Genomic DNA, 24126 nt, shown 5'->3' with positions numbered 1-24126 from the left:
AACAAATGTTCTTCTTCCATAAAGAAGACATAAACAGCCCTCACCATGACTCAGCGAAAACGCTGTCGCTGATACTGCTGTATTGTGATGTGGGTTTACAGAGATATTCAGATCATGGGCAAGGTCCTGTTGGGGCGATGGTAGATTAGTGGTAGAGGGAGTTGTCTTTCAACTGGAAGGTTGTGGGTCCGATTCCTGGCTCTGGTCGTCTGCTCACATGTACCTGGGCAAGACACTTTGCCCACATTGCTCCTGACAGATGTGTCAGCGCTCCACATAGAGGCGTTGTATATAAGTGTGAGTGAATGGGTGAATGGCAAACTGTAGTGTAAATGTTACACGTTTCAAGTTAGCGAAACTGAAGCAACAAAAGATATTTGTTCACAGAGTTCTGCTCTTTTCCTCTGAACCTGCTGAATTATAGTATTTACCTGGCCCACATCACCCCTTCATCTCATGTTATCCTTAAATGTCCTTGCTGTCACTAAGTTGAAGCAATGTTCAAAAATACAGTTGTAAACTTGTCTGTTTATGAGACAAGCTTATGAGACAGTGTGTAGATAAGGTGGCATATAATATATATACAAAATACAGAAAGTGCTTATGCAGAAAAAACAAATATACAAAAATAGCTTCCCTTTATAAATCACAATCAACTCGCAGTCAACACAGCTTTTGTTTATTTAAAAAAATATATACATATTATCTTGTGGTATCAGTGATATCATTTTAAACAGTTTCTGGTTATTCGTCTTTCTTCATGAGGTCACTTTCTGTAAAGGACCATGCGTTTCCCGTCAAGTTGGTTTTCTTATACATCCAAAATTTTATGTAAAATATGGCATATGCCTTCTTTTATGCATACACAAGTTTTATAAATGAGGATGCAGGAGACGGAGGTGAGAGAAACACCTGAGGGAAACACCTGAGGGAAACACCTCGTCACCCTGGATGGCATTATACCATGGCCTCCAGTGCTACTGTAAGGAACCTTGGAGTTGTAATTGATCCAGATTTCGACATCCAACAAGTCTGTAAGTCGTGTCGTGAAACTGTGCTGACTTCGTTTTACACACAAATGAGTGTAAATACACCAGACTCCTCCCCTAAATATTGCAATTGTACACTGTAAAAATGAAGTTGAGAAAATTCAAAATTTCAAGGCAACTTACTGCGAGTTTTGAGCCCAACAAAATATCTTGAGTTTCAAAAAAGTTCCATCAACTAATATTATTTTGTTTGTATAATTACATTTTCTTCTTCAGACAAACTTGAAAGTCAGAGTTGTGCCAACTTAAAATGATGTTTTCAAACAGTTTGGCTAACTAATAATCTTTTGTTCAGATAATTTACTTTTCTTCATTAGAACAACTTAAACTTTTACATTTTGTTCATTTTACAAAACTCAAAAAAGTAAGTTATGATTGTTAACTTAATATTTCAAGTTAAGGTTAATAACATTTAAAATTTCATTTCAAAGAATACAAAACAAGTTTAAAGTATACTTCATACTATATTAAAAGTAACAATTGTAAACTGTTTCAAAGTGCAAAGTAGCTCCATAACAATAGTAACAATAATAAGGAATAGTTATTAGTGTTATTGACCTATGGTCAAATACATTCAAAACATATTTACCATTTCGTAAACATGTCATTGTGCAGTGCAATACAATTGTAACAACAGCAACAAGATTGCTGACATCTAAAAAACCTGTAAAAGCACCTATGCGGTTCACAACACAACAGTTTTATGTAAACATTTCAAAAAACAATGTCAGTTAAAAGGCATAAAAATGAACATTGTAAAATGGGCAGCTAAAATTATCCAACTGAATAAAACACCCATAAAAACAAAACAAAAAACTTTGCCATGCACGTCTGCGTGTAGCCAAAAGCAACATAAAGCGATACTCCATTTTTTTCTTTTGGTTATTAGCCTCTCGACCCCGATCCAGACAAGAGGATAACATTTTTTGGTGAATTTACAAGAAACAGATGTGTAGAGATCACCCAACGTTTATTAGCTTAGCTCCATCTGAACGATGTTTTGAGAAGATTACACAAAATGTGTGACAAGAGAAGCCTTTAAAAGGTTATGGATCAAATCAAAGATGGCAGAAAATCAAATATGGCCGAAAAAAACATTAAGGATGCGTTGAACTCGGCTTGGCCCAAGGGTTCCAGTGATACATCGTTTGTGAAAAACGGATGAACAAGTCAAAAGTTAATGTACATACATGCATGTCCAACTTTGTCCTGTTGGTGGCGCTAGAGCTCTCGAGCTTGCGTTGCTTACACAGTATCACCACTTGAACCCAAGTAACGGGTGGTCTGCTGTTAAATTATTACAATATTGGGGAATTAGTACATTATCAGGACCTGTGAAATGAAGGCTAACCTGATAATGTAATAACCTCCCGTTAATGTAATACTTTATTACATTATTGGTCAAAAGTGTATTACATTATTGGGAAATGCACTTTATTACATTATCAGGTTTTATTACATTTTCAATGGACTCAAGTGCAAATTTGTATTACATTATCAGGGATTTATTACATTATCAGGTTCTACAATCGCCTAGACTTACACTAAGGGGACCACGAAAAAAGGACTGAGTATTCTTTTTCCACACTTTGGCGACTGGTAGGGCCTCCAGAGTCCCAAATCTAAGTATTAAAATGATTAAAAAGTTGATTTTGCATAATATGTATAATATTTAACCGTGCCGAGGCGAGGCGAGTAGAATAGGAGGCAGAACTTTCAACTACCAAGTCCTCTCTTATGGAACCAAATCCCAATTTGGGTCTGGGAGGCAGACACTCCCTACATTTATAGTTCAACTTAAAACATTCCTCTTTAATAAAGATTATAGGTAGGGCTGTTTCAAGTGAACTCTGAACCATCACTTAGTTATGCTGCCATAAACCTCTCTCTCTCTTTGTTCTAACTATACAATTATTATTATTTATTGTATAGCTCATTACTGCTAACATTAATATTATCCTCATCCATCCTTCATCCACGGCTTATCCTTTTCTGAGGGTTACATGAGGAGTGAGACACAGTGATAACACGTGTCTCACTCTGGATGAGATGAAACTAATGGTGACTAAATGTTATTGATTTGTTAAATACTCCTGTTTTTTCCCTCTATTTTCTTCACCATTGTTTTTTCTGTTCACTGCAGACTGCAGTTGAGCGTGGGATCCAGCAGTGGTTTGTGGGTTTGGTGGGTAATGCTGGTGGAAATGCCTCCATAATTCTTCCTCATGCATTGGGGATCTCTTTCAGTCGTTTGTATGACAGAAGCTCTTTGAAAGTAAATTAGACTCTTTTTTCGGCTCCATTGGGCATACGCCTGTGTACTCCAAGGTCGCATCTAATTTGATATGGAAGTGGTTTTAAATATTCATCTATGACCCCAGGTGCTCCCCTATGTACAGGCAGCGAGTGCACAGAGCAGCGGCTTGTTAGCTGCTGTCACTGAAAACACAGTGTTGCCAACACTCGCTTCAGGCAGGGAAGTGGAGGAAGAAATGTAATGTTCGACTTGAGCTGCGTTGGGAGGGAAAAAAATCCCAACTGCATCCAAACAGGTGAAATTTCTTGTCGTATTTGACATACTTTTTTCCCCACCAGTCATTTGCATGTAAATTTGGAGAGTTACCATCTATCCAATTAAAAATTCACCCAAAGAGTGTGTTCTTTTATTAATTGTTCCACTGAAGGCAGGAGGGCTTTGCAAGTCCTTGGGGCAACTTGGCACTTGTTTAAATACCACAAAGGCTTTAAAGCAGCCAACAATGATCTTAAAACATAAGTAGTTCATTCATCTGCCACATTATTCACACTATTCATTAGTGGTTTTCCAAACTAACTTTGTCTTTGTTGGGCTAAAGTTTTGGCTCGATCTTACAAAAACAGCCTTTCTGGTAACGTTGTGTTCTTGCACACACTGATAAACAGAATAATTATAATAAGTCCTTGGGTGTTTCTCAAATTCAATATATCATCATAGCCTAGTAAAGGACTGTTCCAATAAAAGGCATTTACTTTTCCACAAAAAGCGTCCTCAGGTACCCACAATCCTTTTCATACAACATTTTTCCCAGAGTTTCTGGCTGTTTTGAGTTCTACAGTTTTTGAATTAAACAGTTTGATCTGTCAAGAGTTGTGTTGTCCCTTTGTCTGCACTTTAACAATAAATGGAGCCAACAATTAATTACCTTTTTTTTTTTAAAGATGCAGAAAGGACTGCAGGTGGAATCCAACCCAGGTCACTGCGGGGCACCAGCTCTACCAAGTGAACTATCTGGTTCCCCGTTAACTTATCTCAATAGTGAAGCCTGTAATAACTGATGTTTACACTATAAAATCGGAATTGCTTCTGAACCATCTGTGATGTGTTTTTTTCTATTATATGATGAAGCCAAGCAAAAAGCACGGACTGTCTTCAAAGTGCAACACCAAGAAGTGAAAAGATTCAATAATTCATATGCAGCATATATACACTCAATTATTTCACACATTAGTGATTAAACTACAGCTCTAACTTTGAAACTATGTGATTTTCCTCCTTCCTTTTTTATTGAATTATTGACTTCTTGTTGGCTATTATATTCAACAGGCCAGGTCCACACTGGATGATAAAATATACTTTTATATACCCCAAATACTCAACTAAATGCCACTCGGTGTTGCACATACCAGGGGGGGTGGATTCAGGCAACTAAAAACCATTGGAGTGCTTTTACTTTGAAACAGGAACAGGAAGTGTTGTGTGTGTGACATTATGAGACAGATAAAGACACTGAAACTGCAATTAAACATTATTTTCTGTGAAACACACATGCTAGCTAACTTACTGCTCACATCAGTTTCATCAGATCTGGCCTTATACAGTTCACATTCATGATCTACACTGGATCATTTTTAGGCACTAACTTAACATACATATGAATTTAAATAAATAAATAAGAAGAAATTAATGACTTCTTAAAGTGAGATTTAAGAAGAAAGTATCACTTCATTAGAAACACCTAAATGATAAAGGTAATTTTAAACTAAAGTAAGCAAGTTGTATTTCTATAATGTCATAAATTTAGTGTAAATTAACTTAATTAATTCAGGTGTCACCAATTTAAGTTTGTCAACCATTTTTCTTTTTAGTGATTAGAACTCCATCATTGTTTGCATCAGTCTTTAGCCAGGATGTGTGTGGAGATGTATAGTTTGGGCATTTGAGGTCAAAGTTCAGCCACTACAGTGAGTAAAAATGTGGCTGTGTTAATGAAATTCATTTCAATTAATTTCAACACGTACAAATTGAATTTAATTGCCATGAATAACGGTATAATAACTCTAACAAATACTTAATAGTGGCACAAAATGTTCGGTATATAGACAGAAAATTTGTGCCAACTTATAATGTCGTAACAATGAATTAAATTCATCACTTCATAAATAGAATGCTTTGATACAGAGGAAATAACGGGGAGAATTGCACTAAATGTACTGACATAGGTACTGCAGACAGGACAATGAGAGCAGAGACGCATGGGGGAAAAACTCAAATGTGTTTTGTGACAAATGAACACGCACAACAACATACTGTATGCATTCACACACGGAGCGCACAGTGTGTTGCCATGTTCTGACAGATCTCTTTGATATGTGCACACACATATTTAACAGCAACAGCTAAATCACCAGTGGCTACAGCCGCTCACTGTATATTAGATGTATTATTCAAAATGAGAGGCATAAATATGCACAAATACATGCAGGACTGCAGCGCACACACGTGTGAGCATACGTTCATACATACTGTATACAGTGGTTCATATCATAATCGTGAGCAGTGTTGTCTTCTTGTGCTTTTGATGTGTTAGCTTCATAAAGCCATCATGCAAACACTGCATTTTCTGAACTCCCACGTCAGCCATAATTATTACATACATCATACACGTACACATACATCAGAGCTCTTTTGTGTGGAATTTCATTGTAAGCAAATATGGGCCTGTTAGAGTGGGATTAATTCACCTTTCAATATGAGAATGTAAGAAGCTAAATGTGCTGCTTTCCTTATAAAGATCTATTTTCTTTCATGGGCCAAGTTTTCATTATGACATGATACTAAGTGGTGGGCCACATGTAATCGATTGTGGGGCCGCATGTAGCCCATGAGCATGGGCGTAGCAAGCTTTTCAAAAGTGCGGGGGATGGATGTGGTTCATGGTGGGGTGGTTAACCTACAAATTGAGAATCTGAATGGCTGCATGTTATAATAATCTGTGAAAATAAATGCCTAATTGGGTTTGAACAATTTTCTCAAATATTTCACATAGATATTTAACACAGCTTCTTGATATGATAATTAAATAATGTCTTATATTTTATTTTGAAAATTGACAACTTAGGGCTTCCATATGTCCAAAAGTGACTGACAACGGAAAATAAGTCATAACTCTATAGTTTGTGAACTATGAACTTAGCTAGTTCCCGCCTCCTCCTTCCCGCCTTTTGTCACAAGCTGAACGATAAATCTAACGCATCAAGAGAGGTGGGACTTAAGGCAGAACAGCCAATCATCAGCCGGTGACACTAAGCCGGTGTCATGTCTGAGGCAACAACAGGAGAGGGAGGGGGAGAGGAGGCAGCCGCAGTGAGCGCAGACACAGAGCGACTGTAGTGAGGCGTTTGTGCAAAACAGCAGAAAAAGTGTTGGCGTTGAACCCTCTCACCGGGGAAAGTGTGGGTGTTGAACCCTCTCAACTGGGTAAGTGTGGGTGTTGGTGTTGAACCCTCTCATCGGGAAAAGTGTGGGTGTTGAACCCTCTCACCGGGGAAAGTGTGGGTGGTGAACCCTCTTACCGGGAAAAGTGTGGGTGTTGAACCCTCTCACCGGGGAAAGTGTGGGTGGTGAACCCTCTTACCGGGAAAAGTGTGGGTGTTGAACCCTCTCATCGGGAAAAGTGTGGGTGTTGAACCCTCTCACCGGGGAAAGTGTGGGTGGTGAACCCTCTTACCGGGAAAAGTGTGGGTGTTGGTGTTGAACCCTCTCACCGGGAAAGTGTGGGTGTTGAACCCTCTCACCGGGAAAGTGTGGGTGTTGAACCCTCTCACTGGGGAGTGTGGGTGTTGAACCCTCTCACCGGGGAAAGTGTGGGTGGTGAACCCTCTCACCGGGAAAAGTGTGGGTGTTGAACCCTCTCACCGGGGAAAGTGTGGGTGGTGAACCCTCTCACCGGGAAAAGTGTGGGTGTTGAACCCTCTCACCGGGAAAAGTGTGGCTGTTGAACCCTCTCACCGGGAAAAGTGTCGGTGTTGAACCCTCTCACCGGGAAAGTGTGGCTGTTGAACCCTCTCACCAGGAAAAGTGTGAGTGTTGAACCCTCTCACCGGGAAAGTGTGGGTGTTGAACCCTCTCACCGGGAAAGTGTGAGTGTTGAACCCTCTCAACGGGAAAAGTGTGAGTCTTGAACCCTCTCACTGGGAAAAGTGTGAGTGTTGAACCCTCTCACCGGGAAAAGTATGAGTGTTGAACCCTCTCACCGGGAAAAGTGTGGCTGTTGAACCCTCTCACCGGGAAAAGTGTGGCTGTTGAACCCTCTCACCAGGGAAAGGGTGGGTGTTGAACCCTCTCACCGGGAAAAGTGTGGCTGTTGAACCCTCTCACCGGGAAAAGTGTGGGTGTTGAACCCTCTCACCAGGGAAAGGGTGGGTGTTGAACCCTCTCACCGGGAAAGGGTGGGTGTTGAACCCTCTCACCGGGAAAAGTGTGGCTGTTGAACCCTCTCACCAGGGAAAGGGTGGGTGTTGAACCCTCTCACCGGGAAAGGGTGGGTGTTGAACCCTCTCACCGGGAAAGGGTGGGTGTTGAACCCTCTCACCGGGAAAAGTGTGGCTGTTGAACCCTCTCACCGGGAAAAGTGTGGCTGTTGAACCCTCTCACCAGGGAAAGGGTGGGTGTTGAACCCTCTCACCAGGGAAAGGGTGGGTGTTGAACCCTCTCACCGGGAAAAGTGTGGCTGTTGAACCCTCTCACCGGGAAAAGTGTGGCTGTTGAACCCTCTCACCGGGAAAAGTGTGGGTGTTGAACCCTCTCACCGGGAAAGTGTGGCTGTTGAACCCTCTCACTGGGAAAGTGTGGGTGTTGAACCCTCTCACCGGGAAAGTGTGGGTGTTGAACCCTCTCAACGGGGAAAGTGTGGGTGTTGAACCCTCTCACCAGGGAAAGGGTGGGTGTTGAACCCTCTCACTGGGAAAGTGTGGGTGTTGAACCCTCTCACCGGGAAAGTGTGGGTGTTGAACCCTCTCACCGGGAAAGTGTGGGTGTTGAACCCTCTCACTGGGAAAAGTGTTGGAGTTGAACCCTCTCAACAGGAAAAGTGTGGGTGTTGAACCCTCTCACCGGGGAAAGTGTGGGTGTTAAAACACCCTCATCCCCTACAGGTGCGACGCCCCTGCCCACGAGCCACCAGTTTGACACCTCGGTGCTCTACCATAAAAGGAAAAAGAGTAAATACACTTTCTACATCTCCCAGATCACACAAACAACACAATCAATGTTCTACTGGAATTATGACCACCCTATTTTAGATGAAATGGTGGTTTAGATTCATTTTCTTCCAGTACAAATTGAGGTATTGTTGCATTAAATAAACCTCAGGATTTGTATTTTCTGTAAAAGAAGAACAAACAAGCTTGGCATTTGTCTGGTGTGACATGAAAACAATATTTTCAGCAAAGAGATGTAATGTGCTGTGAATTCAGAGAAGGGAAGACTGTTTGAACGCCTCTGCTATTGTTCTCACACTGCATTGTAGAAAACAGTATCTCTGTGTCTTTGTTCTTTTCTGAAATGTCTCACAGGGTAAGTAACGTTGTTAATCTAATACAATATTTGACAAAACAGAGTAAAACGTCCAGAATCAAGAAAGACACTTTCATCTGGGAACGTCCAAAGCTCCTGGGATCTTCTAGAAAAATCAAAGTCTACTTAAACACTGTCATTTCAGTATTAATAATGTACATATATATACATATATATATACATATATATATAAAATACATATTTATTATACATTATATGTATATAGTGTCCTTGGACTCTAAAATGTAATGTTTTGCATATGGATTTCAATACATGTACTGTACATATGTACTATATATACTGTATATATGTATATATATATATATATATATATGTATATATATATATACATATATAACTGTTATATATAATAAGGGGAGACATTTTACCTGCAGAAGAAAAACAAAACTTTCAAAGTAGATATAGATATGACACACTCATATTCACTCACACACCAGACTTTTTGTCTGGTCCTCACAACTTTAAAGGGCATTTGGGGGATTGAGACCCAGTTTAGGGTTAAGGTTAGGATTAGGCATGGAGTTGTGAAGGTTAAGGTTAGGGTAAGGGGCTATGTGTGTGTGCGCTTGTGTTTGTGTGCGTGCGCTTGTCTGTGTGTGTGTGTGTGTCCGACAGCTGACCTTTTTTTTTTATTCTTCAAAGAATAAAAAAACAGAAAAGAAAGCCTGAAACATCAGAAATGTGTAGGAGCTCCTTGTTTATCTTTACATTCTCTAAGGAAGTTTGTGTTCTCTGGAAGGTCAGGTGCTTGATCCCCGGCTCTCATCTACGCCAATGTGTTCCCGATAAAGGAGACGCACTGAATGAAATGTGTGGGTGAAGGACGGAACTGTACTTTAAAGTTTGTAAGTGGTCATCAGGAATAAACAAAAGTAGTAAGTAAAGTAAAAGTGAATTAGTGAATACAGAACATGCATCTATAGTTTTGAAAGATGAGCCCGTTTCTCCTCTTTCCTCTCCCTGCACATAATACTTCTACAGGCAAAGGGACATTCTTTACAAATGTGATGTGAACACGTATTAACACAACAAAGGTGAGCCACTTGACAGCCTGTGCACAAAGAGAGAGAACACAAAGGTACGGAGAAAAGAAGGAAAAGCACCTTCTTTTTTTTTTCCTGCAATATTTCCATACATTCAGCAAAAGGTTGGCTTCTTTTTGTCTGACAGTCGTTTGAAAACCAGCGTCGACATTGAAACTTCAGAAGTTAGTGTGGACTTGTGAGAGGATGTTTTTCCAGCACAGAGATATAATGTGCTGTGACTGCAGAGAGGAGGCGAGTATGAACGCCTCTGCCTTTTCTTTTGTTCTCACTCTGCATCCTGTGGGTTTCTCAGTCTGAGCCTCTCCTCCTTTGTGCTCGCTCAGAAAAAATGTTATACAGTGTCCCCTAGTGATGCTTTGAGGAACTACAATCCCCCCAATTCAAGTCAGTTGGTTTCTTTGTTCCAGCTGTTGCTCTGAAATGAAGAATTCTGCTCATACGTACAAGACAACCGATCCACAACGTTCCTGACATAACCAGGCCATGTTTGATCCTTTTATTTATTTTCTTCAGACACATTATTCCAAAAGTCAGTGTGTGAAACACGAAGCCTACATCTGTTCCACATTCACATGTCGGTACATCGCAGCTAAACTGTGGATAGAGTCATTTCCACCCAAAGATTCCCATTGTTTTCATCACATACACATATTCAGAATAGTATTTTTGCATAGGGGTATTTCAATTATGTGTAATAAAAATATGTACCTTAATCTTAAATATCATTCCAACAAAGCAGCAGTTCCCAAAACCTGGGTCGTGACCCACAGGTGGGTCAGTGGAGATTTTTTTTGGGTCTCCAAACAAATTTGCAGAATTGAGTTTATATATTGTAAATAATGTTCCTGTAAAATAAGAGTAATTAGCTGCAGCATAGTTCCAATTATCTTATTTAAAAAATGACTGTCACAGCTTTTTGTTGTTAGAGAATTATACAGTATGATCTTGTGTGTGGTTGCTATCACAGTATTTTACAGTTAATTGACATCATTATGAATACATTTACAGCACATTACTGTTGACCTTTCCTAATTCCATACTTTCACATATACATTTTAAAAACAAAAGCACCCACAACTGTTTCATGCATTTGAGCTGTTTAATGATGGCGTGGACTTCACGAACGAACCAAATCTATTGAACGGCTCTTTAACATGAACGTTAGGAACCGAGTCGCAGTGAAGGAGTCGTTCTTTTTCTTTTTGTTCTTTTTTTTTGATCATGCGCTCAGTGATCATCCTCCTGCGACTCCACTGAGACGGAGAGCGTGCACTACACAGGTGAGTACACGTGGGGTGCCAAATTTCCTGTGAATGCGTACTGCAGCGTGTCAGACTGCAGCTACGAGCCAAAGGAGGCGCAGCAGCATTTGGATGCACTTTTCGGATGAAAAGAACGGCAAAGCAAAATGTAACATATGCCAAAATAATAAGTCAGTCTCAGATATTGTTTACTAAAATTTGCACTAATGTTACCAAGGACAGTTCAGGAGTCCTCTGCAGGGTTATACTTTTTTATATATTAATATATTTTTTAGTTTAGTATCATTTTGCATGGAAGTTCATTGTAAACTGCTTAGTTTTTTTATTGTGCCACAAATAAAAAAGTGTTGCATGATTAACAAGTGAAAAGAGCTTTATTTACACTATTTACACATTTTATACAAAGATCATATATATTGTAATAGTGAGTCTTCTGAACGGCTCTTTCAAAGGAACAGCTCTTCAAGATTTGGCTCCCTTCAAAGAGCCAATCTCTAAAACTTTGATTTAACATCAGCATGGGAGCTGCATACTGCTGTTGTTCGTAGAAGCACAGTCATTATGTTTATGTAAGTAATACATTAAGTAAGCTCAAAATAAGACAGAACACAGAACAAAAAATGACACCAAACAAATCATTCATGTGTTTACAAGAATTCTATGAGTGGTGAAAAACCTGACCATGTGTACTTCTAGTTGAGAAACATTTTTTGCTTTTCTTTTCATCTGTTGAAAATTAATGGTTTGGCTGGGAGCAGTAAGAAAAAACACAAGTTGGCAATGTAATAATTACTTTTTCATCCAAGTTTACGATATGATGCAAAACATTATACTGTCAGAGTATGACCAGGTTAACTTACTTATACACTTAAAGCATCATCCTTTGTTGTCTGATTAAAAGACAAACAGCTACTATGACATTCTAGCTACTCACCAATTTATTGTTAAGCCAGATGAACAATCTCAGACGCAGCAGTCCTCTGAGAAGTGCCCGATATTTACACCAAAGCCAACAATCAGGTTCTAATGTGAAATCATCAGGCGTGTTTGGTTAAGACTTGATTCAGTGGTCATCTTACAGTCCCTGAGCATGCAAATAGGCTGGGTTGTGTTTCTGTGATGGGACAGGGAGGTGTGTGTGTGTGTGTGCGTGTGTAGGGGTATGTTGGTATGTATTAACGTGGACAGACACCCATACACACACACACACGCATGCTCACGCACACACACACACATACAGTGGTCCAACTGGAAGGTCAACCATCCATAACCATGTCACACATAAACAAACATGCATGTGTACACAAACACACACACACACACTGTTTATTCTCCTAATCTATCCACATTAATGTCTCTGCTGTGCAACATACTGATTATCTCACCACCAGATTACACAGGGTTGTGTGTGTGTGTGTGCGTGTGTGCGTTCTTGTATTTGATACCTCTTTTTTGTCATAAACACTGACCTTGTCAGGACCAGTAGTCCTCATGGAGACACAAACTTGGTCCTAATGAGGCAGAACCTCATTTCTGGGGAGCCAATCCGTTGAGTTGTGGTGAGGTTAAGGTTAGAGTTTGCCATGGTTACAGTGAGCCTAAGGCCATTTTTTAGGCTGTCCAAACAAATGGAAGTCAATGCAAGTCTCAAAATGGATGTGTGACATTTTAGAAATTGAAGACATACCTTGGACATTATAACTGCTGTCCCCTACTTTGAAAGAGCGCACACTTTTGGACAGGAAGGACATTTTTGTGCAACCCTAACTCTTTGAGTGTCAATATTCTGGACAGTGAGTGAGAGAGAACAAATGTAAACTTTCAGTAACCTTTGATACAAGTTAGACTTTGGTAAAGTAAAACATTTTGAACACAGGGAACAGTTTTAAGATTCTTTGAAGTCCAGCTGTGTGACAATTGAGAGCCTAAGATAGGGATGCGCACCCTTTGTGAACAGAAAAGATGTCACATTATTCCTTCATCTGAAGACAGGTTTTCTGAGCGGTAGAATTCACGTCTGAAACTTTTTGTGAGCGTTTCGATGTGTTTTCGGTCAAACTCCAACCTGTTTTCAGTCGTCTCACTTTACCAGCTTTATGTTGCTGATGCCTCCATCTTTCTGGACATAAAACAAATCACTGCCTGTGTGCAAGTCGGAAATGTCCACAGGGCAACAAGTGTGAGTGTAGTCTAAACACAGAGAGGAATATGAACTCCTTCAGTTACATTTAGAGAGCTAATAGACAAACTCAGCATTGTGTGAACTGATTGTCCAGGTCAAAAAACAGGTGTTACTAACAAAGGACCTGAAGGTAAATAAAGCAAGTGTCTTCCCATAAATGAAGAGGCCAGATTTGGTTGCGCAGGAGACAGACTTCACCCTTCACCCTTTATGTGAGCACAGGTGAGGTAGGTGGGCACCTACACAGAGGGAGACACACATAAGTGCCCAACAAACTGTGCCACATCACCATCAGTATGAACAGGACAACATTTAGCTTTTAACACACAAGAAAACAACTCCATTACACTCAAAATGTCAGCCACCACAGTTTGTCACCAAGTCTTATGAATAATTTCTAAGCTGAATCTCTGTGTCATTGAAACTGAACACATTAGCTGCTTGTTTGTGATTGTACATGTTGCTGAGAAACACTAGAGGATTATGATCGGTGTAAACAACTATATCAAAGTGCTGGAGAAGATGCATGTGAGCACAGGTGAGGTGGGAGGAGAAGATGATAATAGAGATGATGATGATGATAATAACCTCTCTCTGCAGCTACCTGTGACTCCAGGGCTGCAGGATCCAGCAGTGTAACCTCTACGCTTAATAAGATTTTTCTCTCATTGTATATGGTCACAAAAAAGGTTAATTATGAAAAAACCTCAGTGCATCACTGAAGCAATGGATATGATTACGTTAGAAAAGAGCGTTGTGACGGAGCGACTTGAGCGCACACACACTCGCTAGTAGAGCGCAAAGACGCACACACACACACACACACACACATACACATACCAACTGCTTTGCCACTTTTCAGCAACATTTGTTGACCGTCACGTGCGCACACTTGCCGCTCCGACATAATCATCCTGTTAACGTTTAACTTGGTTCAAACTTAAATGACGACGATGGCGGGACACTTAGTGTGACGTCACTTTTTTATAATTCCATTAATTATCTATTAATATTGTTTATTAAAAGTGGGGACAATAATTATTGTGGCACCGTTAATTTGGGAAATATTTTGTCTTTATTTTCATCTGCGTTGTTATAGTAATCATGCTTGTGTTCATTTATTGTGATAATTGATGTTTGGATGGGAGGGGCAGAGGACCTATATAAAGAGCGGTCTACCTTCCACTCCAGCAGCATATATTGGGTTACAGAGGAGGTAACACCTATTTTTGCTCACAACTGAATTTAATTGTTTTGATTTGGACATTTTTCATATTTTTTTGGATTTTCACCTGTAAATATTTTTCATGGTATGCACCTTGGGTTGGACAAATAAAAGTGAAATACAACATGAGTTCATTGACTTCACCCTCATCTTTGGTTACATTGAGGAGCTGCAGCAGAACCCCGTGACAATAGCGTTCAGACAAGACAGGCTTTTATTCAACTTCTTGAAGAACACCCACATGCTTCATCTTCCATTTGCCTCTAAAACAGCATTTCCAGGTCCAACAGTTTCAAGAAACTGTACCACAAGTAAAAAAAAACGAGCTATCCCTTTAACTGTACCACAGATGATGTATGTGATGTATTTGTATGGTCCATATAGTCCCCTTAAGACGACTATATCTGCCTAAATACAAAATAAACACTGTGGATGTTGACACTTGTTATCCACATAACATTCTCCAGGAATCTCCGTCTCTCTGGAGACACACCAGGATCCAGTCGCCTGAGATGCCGTCTTTCTTCCTCCCCCTGCTCTGTTTACCTCTTTCCTCCCCATTCTCTCTTTTTCTACTTTATTGGTCTTTTCTATCCCCTCTGAGGTTCCCTCACTGAATCAAAGCCTTCTAATCCGGCTCTGCAGAATCCACGGGGGGAACACACGCGCCAACACCAAGCAGTAAAACTTGATTCCCGATCTTGACATAACAACAGAAAACTCAACCAACAGCTCCCTGGAGTCCGTGTTTCACTGGAGGCAGGAGCCTCATGATCAGAACAAACAAAGATAATTTGTGGGTCAGTGCTATACAGTGTGTGTGTGTGTGTGTGTGTGCATGGATGCATGTGTTTGTATTCAGAACCACCAATGAGCACCTGTCCCTCACCAAAGGCAGGTTCCGTTGTGCAATGATCCATGTGTCAGTTCAGCTGGCTTTAAAAGGGAACAGGAGATGACACTGTAAATGGTTTGATTCATGTTTTACCCAATGAATAGAGTGTCTGGTGCATTCAGGATCATCATCTTTACTATATTAGATTTGAAGGGTGGTTAGCAGTGTTGCCTCAAAGCAAGAGGATCCCAATTTGACACGTTGTCTCTGTAGTTGGCGCACGCACAGACTTAGCATGGCAGAGGTCAGCATTTGCCTTGAGCAGCTTCATAAAAGTCTCTGTGGTGAAGAGGATTTTGAATAAATAAATAAAATACATATTGGGGATGGACATAAATATTCAAATATTCAAAATATACATGTATATACATATATATATATATATATATATAAACATACATATGTGCCCAGTAGGCTGAGGGGCATTTTGAGTTATTTACAGATTCTGAACGTGAAGCTTTCCAACACTCTTCAAACTGGGGAGCTTTCTTTTCATCGCGGCGTCACGTCGTCATCTCCGAAGTAACGACTCTGTCTGTTTACCTCGAGGCGTCCACTTATCCCCGTATGTCCTGTATAGCAAGTATACTACGGACCATGTACTTGTAGTGTGATAGAAAGTACACTCATTTAATACTTCTTCTGACTAAATTGGAACATTTTTATGTTTATAAAAATATACTTTAAGTATACTTTATAAGGTCATTTTAAGTATACAAAAGTACACGTTCAAGTATACAAGTACACTCATCTATTCTACTAGGTTTATACTTCTAGTACACATTTTAGTTTATTGAAGTATACTTAAAGTATACCACAGGTACACTCTTCTATATACTGCCATTGTACTAGTTATATACTTCTACTCCACATTTTATTTTATTGTAGTATACTTTACGTACAAACGGTATGAACGTGTTGTTATACACGTATAGAGGTATACTTGTAAGTTTGCTGTGCATATTACTTTTAGGATACTATTTATATACTTGAAATATACTTCTTAAAGTATTCTTAAAGTTAACTCATACTATATATATATATATACATATTAAAACATATATACAGTGTATAAATACTTGCTCAAATCATTAAAGATGTGCATTTCAAAAACATAGAGCCTCTATGAAATCAAGTCCTTCTTTGTTGTAAAAATCTAAACATAGTAGTGTCTAAAATCCTTCTTTGTGGAAAAAAAAGGGAAAAAGAAAAGTGCACATCTTTGGAACCAAAAATAAATAACTCACTAGAAACAAAAACGCTACTTTTATGACTTCTTTTCAGTTACTTGCCTGGCATATAGCTTATGTTGTTGCTTTTCTTTCTTATGGTTGCACACCACTGAGATTACACTGAGACGTGAGCAAGAAGGCGCTAGTATGTTTGTTGGCTTGCCGTCAGCTCCGTCAACTCCTCGGTGTGAGCTATGTTTGTTTGTGTTGGCACTCTTGCTATGCTGGCGCTGCTCTGCTGCTGCTATATGGACCTATGATCACCAGACATTGCTGCACCTAAGAAACGCACTGACGACCCATACTAGTGGGTCTCCTGCTCCATTTCATAGGTGCCACCCTCCGTTTATCTACCCCGTCTTATCTGCCATGTATCCATCACCCAGCATTGGCCCCAAACGCCTGTCAGCCCTGCTCAACCGAGACTGCGTGTCTGTAGCGGCGGGGTAAATTCCCTGAACATTCGCCCTTTGGAATACTCCCGATATACTCCAGCGGCTTCATCCTCCTCTAGCCCCGATGAACTAGTTACCCTTTTCCACTCCTCTTGCTCTTCTATACTTGACTCTGTAGCTCCTCTCACGTACACCCGCCCCAAACTAAAATCTCACTCTTGGTTAGATGAAGCCACACGCTCTCTCAGGCAGGCCTGTCGTAAAGCTGAAAGGAGATGGAAAAAGGACCAACTCACTGTCTCCTTTGAAATGTTTAAATCTGCATTAGCTTCTTTCCAGGCAGCAGCAAAAAAAGCCAGAGCGAAGCATCTCTCTGACCTGATCAGTAAACACTCAAACAGACCCAAAATTGTATTTAGTACTTTAAACTCTGTCATCAACCCCCCTAATTCCCCAGTTGCTGATGTATCTACTGACACCTGTGAGAAATTTCTCAAGTTTTTTACTAACAAAATTGAGAACATTAGGTCATTGTTTAGCCCCACCTCTCCTGCTACTCCACCTGATTGCTCAGGTGTACCAGCTGCTTTCAACCAGTTTCAACCCATCTCCTTCACTGAGCTGAGGGACGTAGTAGTATACCACATGAAACCTACTACATCACCTCATGATGCTCTACCCTCCTCTATTATGAAGGATGTCTTTGATGCAGTTGGCCCCTCCATTCAGATCATTTTAAACTCATGCCTTGCCTCGGGCACTGTCCCTGCATGTTTTAACCATGCGGTTGTCCAACCCTTGCTTAAAAAACACAACCTTGATGCCAAATGCCTAAAAAATTACCGTCCCATCTCTAAGCTCCCCTTTATTTCTAAAGTTTTGGAAAAAGCTGTTCTGTCACAGCTGACTCCCTTTCTGGCCACCCACAAAATACTAGAACCTTTTCAGTCAGGTTTCAGACCCCTGCATAGCACTGAAACAGCCCTGCTTAAAGTAACCAATGATCTGCTTCTCACACTAGACTCAGGTGACAATGCCATCCTGATATTACTGGATCTTAGTGCCGCCTTTGACACCGTTGATCACAACATCCTCCTCACCCGCCATGATCAGCAGGTGGGCATTAGGGAAACTGCACTACTCTGGTTCCGTTCCTATCTTACACATAGGACTTTTTCTGTGTCCATTTGTCAGTTCTCCTCATTATCTGCTCCCGTCTCGTATGGGGTCCCCCAGGGGTCCATCTTGGGTCGTATGCTCTTCAGCCTGTACATGCTCCCACTGGGTGACATCATAAGAAAGCAAAACATCTCTTTTCACCTTTATGCGGATGACTCTCAGCTGTACTTGCCTCTAAAATCTAGGGACTCCATACAATCACTCCTGGTCTGTCTTGAAGACATCAAAGTTGGATGGCCAACAACTTCCTCCAGCTGAATAGTGACAAGACATAAATCATAATGGCAAGATGCACTGTAGAGCAAAACCTAGAGACTGTCCTCCAATAAAACGTACATATAGGTCGTATGCAGGAATTACGACCTATGTTTACTTTTCAAAACATGCGCCCCTAGTGGTTGTATATATAACAGCAACCACTTCCGCCTTAGACGCCGTATCTAGTGGCTTCGCCGATGTCGGCACCGGCAGTCGGCTCAGTAGCAAGAGCACTGCGCCGGAGCACGGTCGACAATGGTTCGGTCCCTAACTATACCACCTTTTTAATATTTTTTTTATTTTTACTACCTAACCCTGTCTTTTTGCCCTAACCCTACCCTCAGTTACATCTGTGCATATTCGAGTTGGAAAATACTACCTTTACGTCGCATTCAGGGGTTTGAAAAAAACTACCCACAGTCACGTTTTCAGAAAACGACCTATATGTACGTTTTCAGGGGTTGAAAAAACTACCTATATGTACGTTTCAGTTGGAGGACAGGTTGAAAACCTAGGTCATCTCACCCCATCTGTCAAATCCCATGCTAGGAACCTGGGGGTCATCCTTGATTCTGAACTCTGCCTTGACAAACAGATCAGCACTGTTGTCAAAAACAGTTTTTACCAGCTCAGAATGATCTCCCGCCTCAAATCCTTCCTATCTCATAATGACCTTGAGAAAGTTATCCACGCCTTTATTACAGCACGGCTGGATTACTGCAACTCCCTTTACCTTGGCCTCGGCCTCCCCCAATCCTCACTCAGACGCCTGCAGTTGGTCCAAAATTCAGCTGCGTGCCTTCTAACTGGCACCAGGAGGCGTTAGCACATCATGCCCATTCTAGCCTCCTTACACTGGCTCCCAGTTCATTTTAGGGTCCAGTTTAAAGTTTCACTATTTGTCTTTAAGGCACTTAATGGGCTGGCCCCAGCATATATCACCAACCTTGTCCAGCTTCACTCTACCCAAAGGTCCCTTCGATCCACCAACAAAGGGCTCCTAAATGTGCCGTTCTCACGGCTCAAACAGCGGGGTGACAGAGCCTTTGCTGTTGCTGCTCCACGTCTGTGGAACCAGCTCCTCGTCTGTGGAACCAGCTCCTCCTGGATATTAGATCCGCCCCCTCCATTTCTGCCTTCAAATCCAGGCTAAAAATCCACCTGTACTCCCTGGCTTTTCTTGTTCCCTAATCCTGTATTGCTTTTCTCTATATATTCTGTGTTGTGTGCCCTGTCTTGAATGTTACTTATTTCACTATTCATGTTTTATTTAATGATGACAATTGGTCAAATGTTTTTTTATTTTTTTTTGTATTACTTTGTATTATTTTGTGTCTTTTTAGTCTTTCACTGTACAGCACTTTGGTCAGCTTATGCTGTGTGTAAATGTGCTTTATAAATTAAATTTACTTACTTACTTACTTACTCACATATATCACAGCCCAATCAGCTCGACCGGATACAGAGTGGTGACTGAGTGGCAAAACGATGGGCAGCATGCCGGCGGTGACATCACATGCAAACCCTCTATAATCTATGACAATTTACCATCACATAGAGACACAGAGATGAAGACAAATTCAATGGAGTAAGAGTCAGAGCAGGAGAAGACACTGGCTATAGGAGCCATCTAACTTTGCTGAACAAAGAAAGTGACCCTGCCACACTTGATTCCATTTCCCCTTGTTTAATAAAATCAGGAATGACCCCAGTTGTTCCCTTCATCATCTCTACTCCCATGTTCTACACATACCACCCTAACCCCCCATATCCTCATATACAGCAGCCCAGAGGGACCGGACCTGATATTTACACAAAGACAAGACACCGCTGCTGCACCGGCTGCACTCTCACACTCTCTGCAGCAGTGGTGAGACGCATGAAAGGTTACTGTGCTGCCATATTTAGAGCGGGTTATGGGACACAGAGGAAGGCTTAGGGGAAAATGACTCGCTCCATAAACACCATCCTGTGTGAGATAGTCGCAAATCACCCCCGTGTGTGCAATACATGGGCTTCACTGAAAACAGGGACTTGGATCAAAAGGATGACAATCCAAAAGATAAAAAGCTCGGGTGTGAAATGATTTAACCCAGAGTCATTGTAACGCCTCACAAACGTTTAGACTCCACCCAGAGATTGATTTGACTGATTCATTTGTGATCAACATTATACACAACAATGATTCATGTGGAGCTACTGACACTGTTAATTGTATATTGATGAGGCCCATAAAAGGCAACTTTCACCTTTAATTCAGGCAACTGTCTCACATGGAAGTGACCGTGTGGAACTCTTTTGTGTGTTCTTACTGATGCACAACATGAGAGGAAAGCACTCACTCATTGTCTCTTTTACCTTATCCACCTCCATATGAAGGTGACGGAGGTGGTGGCACCTGGTTACAGGCACTCGCGAGGGAACCTTTTTAAACTACACTTGAATGCAGATTACACACAGTAGTCGTGGACTGTATAATGTGTAGCTCGTTTATTTAAATTGTCCTTGTTTTTATACATTATTTTAGGTGGGGCAGTGCCCTGGCGCTCCCTCTGTGGACGGGCCGCCACTGCTATTCACCTGACTTCATGCACAACAGCACTGGGCTGAAGGAGTTTACCCCGGAACTGAAATGTACCTACTTCCTGCCAACAAACCTTATGTGAAGTATTTAACTGAGTTATGAACTCTCAGACGAGAAGTATTTTCAATGAAAGAGTTGAACTTGTACACAGGAGGGTTTAAACTTCCAATCTGTGGATCATTTGTTTGTAATCGACTACAAGTATAAGCTATAAAAGTCATATTGAGAAGGTTATTTTGTTTATAAGGTTACATCACTGGTGTGTCATCATTCACAGTTTTTCCTCTCGCCAGCAGACCGAGACCAGGTCCTGATCCTGGTCCACTGTTCTGATTAGGACAGGACAAGTTATGCTCTGCACTGAAGCATTTCTAATGACACATATGTTGTGTGTGTGTTCACACAAACACACTATCTTTCTACATTTGCAGCTTAGACAGGTACATCTGCCTCGAGTGGAAGACTGGCTCAGTCAGCACGACCCTCTGATAATATAGGCTGCACACACACACACACACACACACACAGGATAGAGATGTACAGAGCAAAACAAATGCACGGCAAACACAGCTACAAAGAATAAAGTCATAGTTAATTTACTAACATACAGTGGCATTAAACGCACAAACACAAAGTAATGAAGGGACGGTCATCTCTCAGAGCTACGTCAAAGGTCGGAACGGAGTAATGAAGTAAAAAGTTCAAGGAGAAAGACGACGAGGCAGAAAACAGTCAGTGGGGGGGGGGAGACATAGTGGGGGAGAAGCTTGTTATGTTGAAGTGAGGAAGAGGAGGAAAGAGTCAGGGAATGACACGTGAAGGATTTTCCAGAGAGTAAATGACGGGAGATGGTGGGAAGACTGGGACAAAGAGGAGGACAAAGAGAAGATACCTGAGCACAGATGGTGAGTTCAGGACCATCAAGGTCAGCTGATGCGATAAACCATGTCAGAGAGGAATGATCTCATCCATCCTTCAATCATCTGTCCATTCCTCCGTGCTTTAAATGCCTCGCACACATATGTCGGGCGTGACGAGAGCATTCATTAAGGAATGGAAGCTTTTGTATGCAGCCTCGCTGCCGCAGCATCACCCCAGCAGCATCACAATTAACTCTGCTTCTAATTGATGGATTTATTAAAGTTAATGAGCCGATTGGCCATCTGTTGAGCAGCCAAAGCGGCGCAAGGGACAAATGGCACTGAGGGCAGAAGATGCAGCACAAATAGAAGCTGCTCAGACTGGAGGAAAATAAAAAAAGAGACAAAGAGATTCACTGCCAACTCCTCTCCTCTTCTCCCTCCCTTCTCCCCTCCCACCCTGACTGCAATCAAAGAAAAAGCTCCCACATCCCTCCGTGTTTTTCCCACTCTCCCATACGTCTTGCATCCATTTTATGGTGTTCATATTTCAACTATATGGCCCTATATACGGCGGGTATATATATGGTATATGATTAACAGCCCTCAACCAAGTCTGTGTGTCCATTAAATCACAAATACAGTATATATATATATATATATATATATATATACATATATATATTTTTGCAGACTTATACTTCACATACTTATTTAAGCTTGAGATGAAATTTTTATTTGAGACAGTTGCCGGCCCGTGCATATGTCATGTTCTTGTCAGAGGTCCAGTGCAGGACTGTTGGACTGTTGGACTGGCTCCTCTTAATTCCCTTTGTTGTGGCTTCATCCAGAGTCTGTGAAGCCTTTGAAAAGCCTCTGGAGTGAGCACAAATCAAAGTGCATGTGTGAGCGAGTGTATATTTCTTTGGAAGTGTATAGTTGTCACATGCACGTGTTTCAATAAACTGAGCGTTGGTTCTCCTCGTAAGAAGTTGCATGCTCCTGCTAGAGCACCTCCAGTGTCTAGATAGTGCTATTAATCCCTGTCAGGTGTGAGGATATGAAAAATCTTTACGACAGGTGTGTGTTGCTACAGGTTATGGTTATTTTGTCACGTTTACCTCTTCAACATTCTCTCTATCCAACACCATTTTCAACACACAGAGAAAATAAACGTCAGGACTGAGCCAGGCTCTGATTACAAATGTGTGGATCCACACGCTCACACTCCCAAGGTCAAACATGTGAAGGATTTGAAGTTGGAAGGTGGAACTTTGGTGTGACAGTTGCAGCTATTTTGTCCTATAATTTCAAGCTCCCCACTGTGTTAACACAGATGTGTTTATTATAAACACATCTGGCTCCACAGTGAGAGTGTTATCCAAGAATTTACTAAATAAATCCCCAGCAAAGAGCTAATGAAATATTGTCCTCAACATTCTTATAGTTATACACACTTACATTACATTGTGTCAATTTGTAAATGTACATTGTGTCAAATAGCAAATGTGTGCATATTACATGCCTGACTATGTATTTATGTCCTTATATTTTTTTGAATATATAAAATAACAGTTAATGAAAGACAATAGTTGTACTGTAGGTTTGATGGATGAATGACAACTCAATTGTTTGCATTATTTAACTCCAGAACTGATGCCCCCCCCCCTGAGGAATTCTGAGTAATTAACAAAACACTCAACATAATGTGCCACAGTGATGTCGCACCTCCCCCACCGCTCTGCCGTCACACTGCTCAACATCTGGGGGTTTTAGCTGTAGACTTCTGTCATAAGTTAAAAGAATCACTTCCTGTGTGCCAAACAGTTAAAAAGCAGCACGATGTAGGATTTCAACCTTCAAATAATGGAAGATTGGTTTTGATGGTGCTTTAACATACAACAACTATGGGTTTGGGTCGACACAAAAAGAAAGACTCAAATAAGAGAACAAGCAAACTCCACGCAGAAAGGCCCTTGTTCCAACCCGGGGCGTGTTAACCACGACATCCACCGTGTGACTCTTCAAATCATTCTTGTCCCAATGTTGTAAACTCTTGTGAACAGTTTAATGTTATGCTATAACGATTATTCTGGAAACCACT

This window comes from Solea solea, chromosome 9, assembly GCF_958295425.1.
Source record: "Solea solea chromosome 9, fSolSol10.1, whole genome shotgun sequence".
Lineage (NCBI taxonomy): Eukaryota > Metazoa > Chordata > Actinopteri > Pleuronectiformes > Soleidae > Solea > Solea solea.
Note: the sequence above shows the minus strand (reverse complement) of the source record.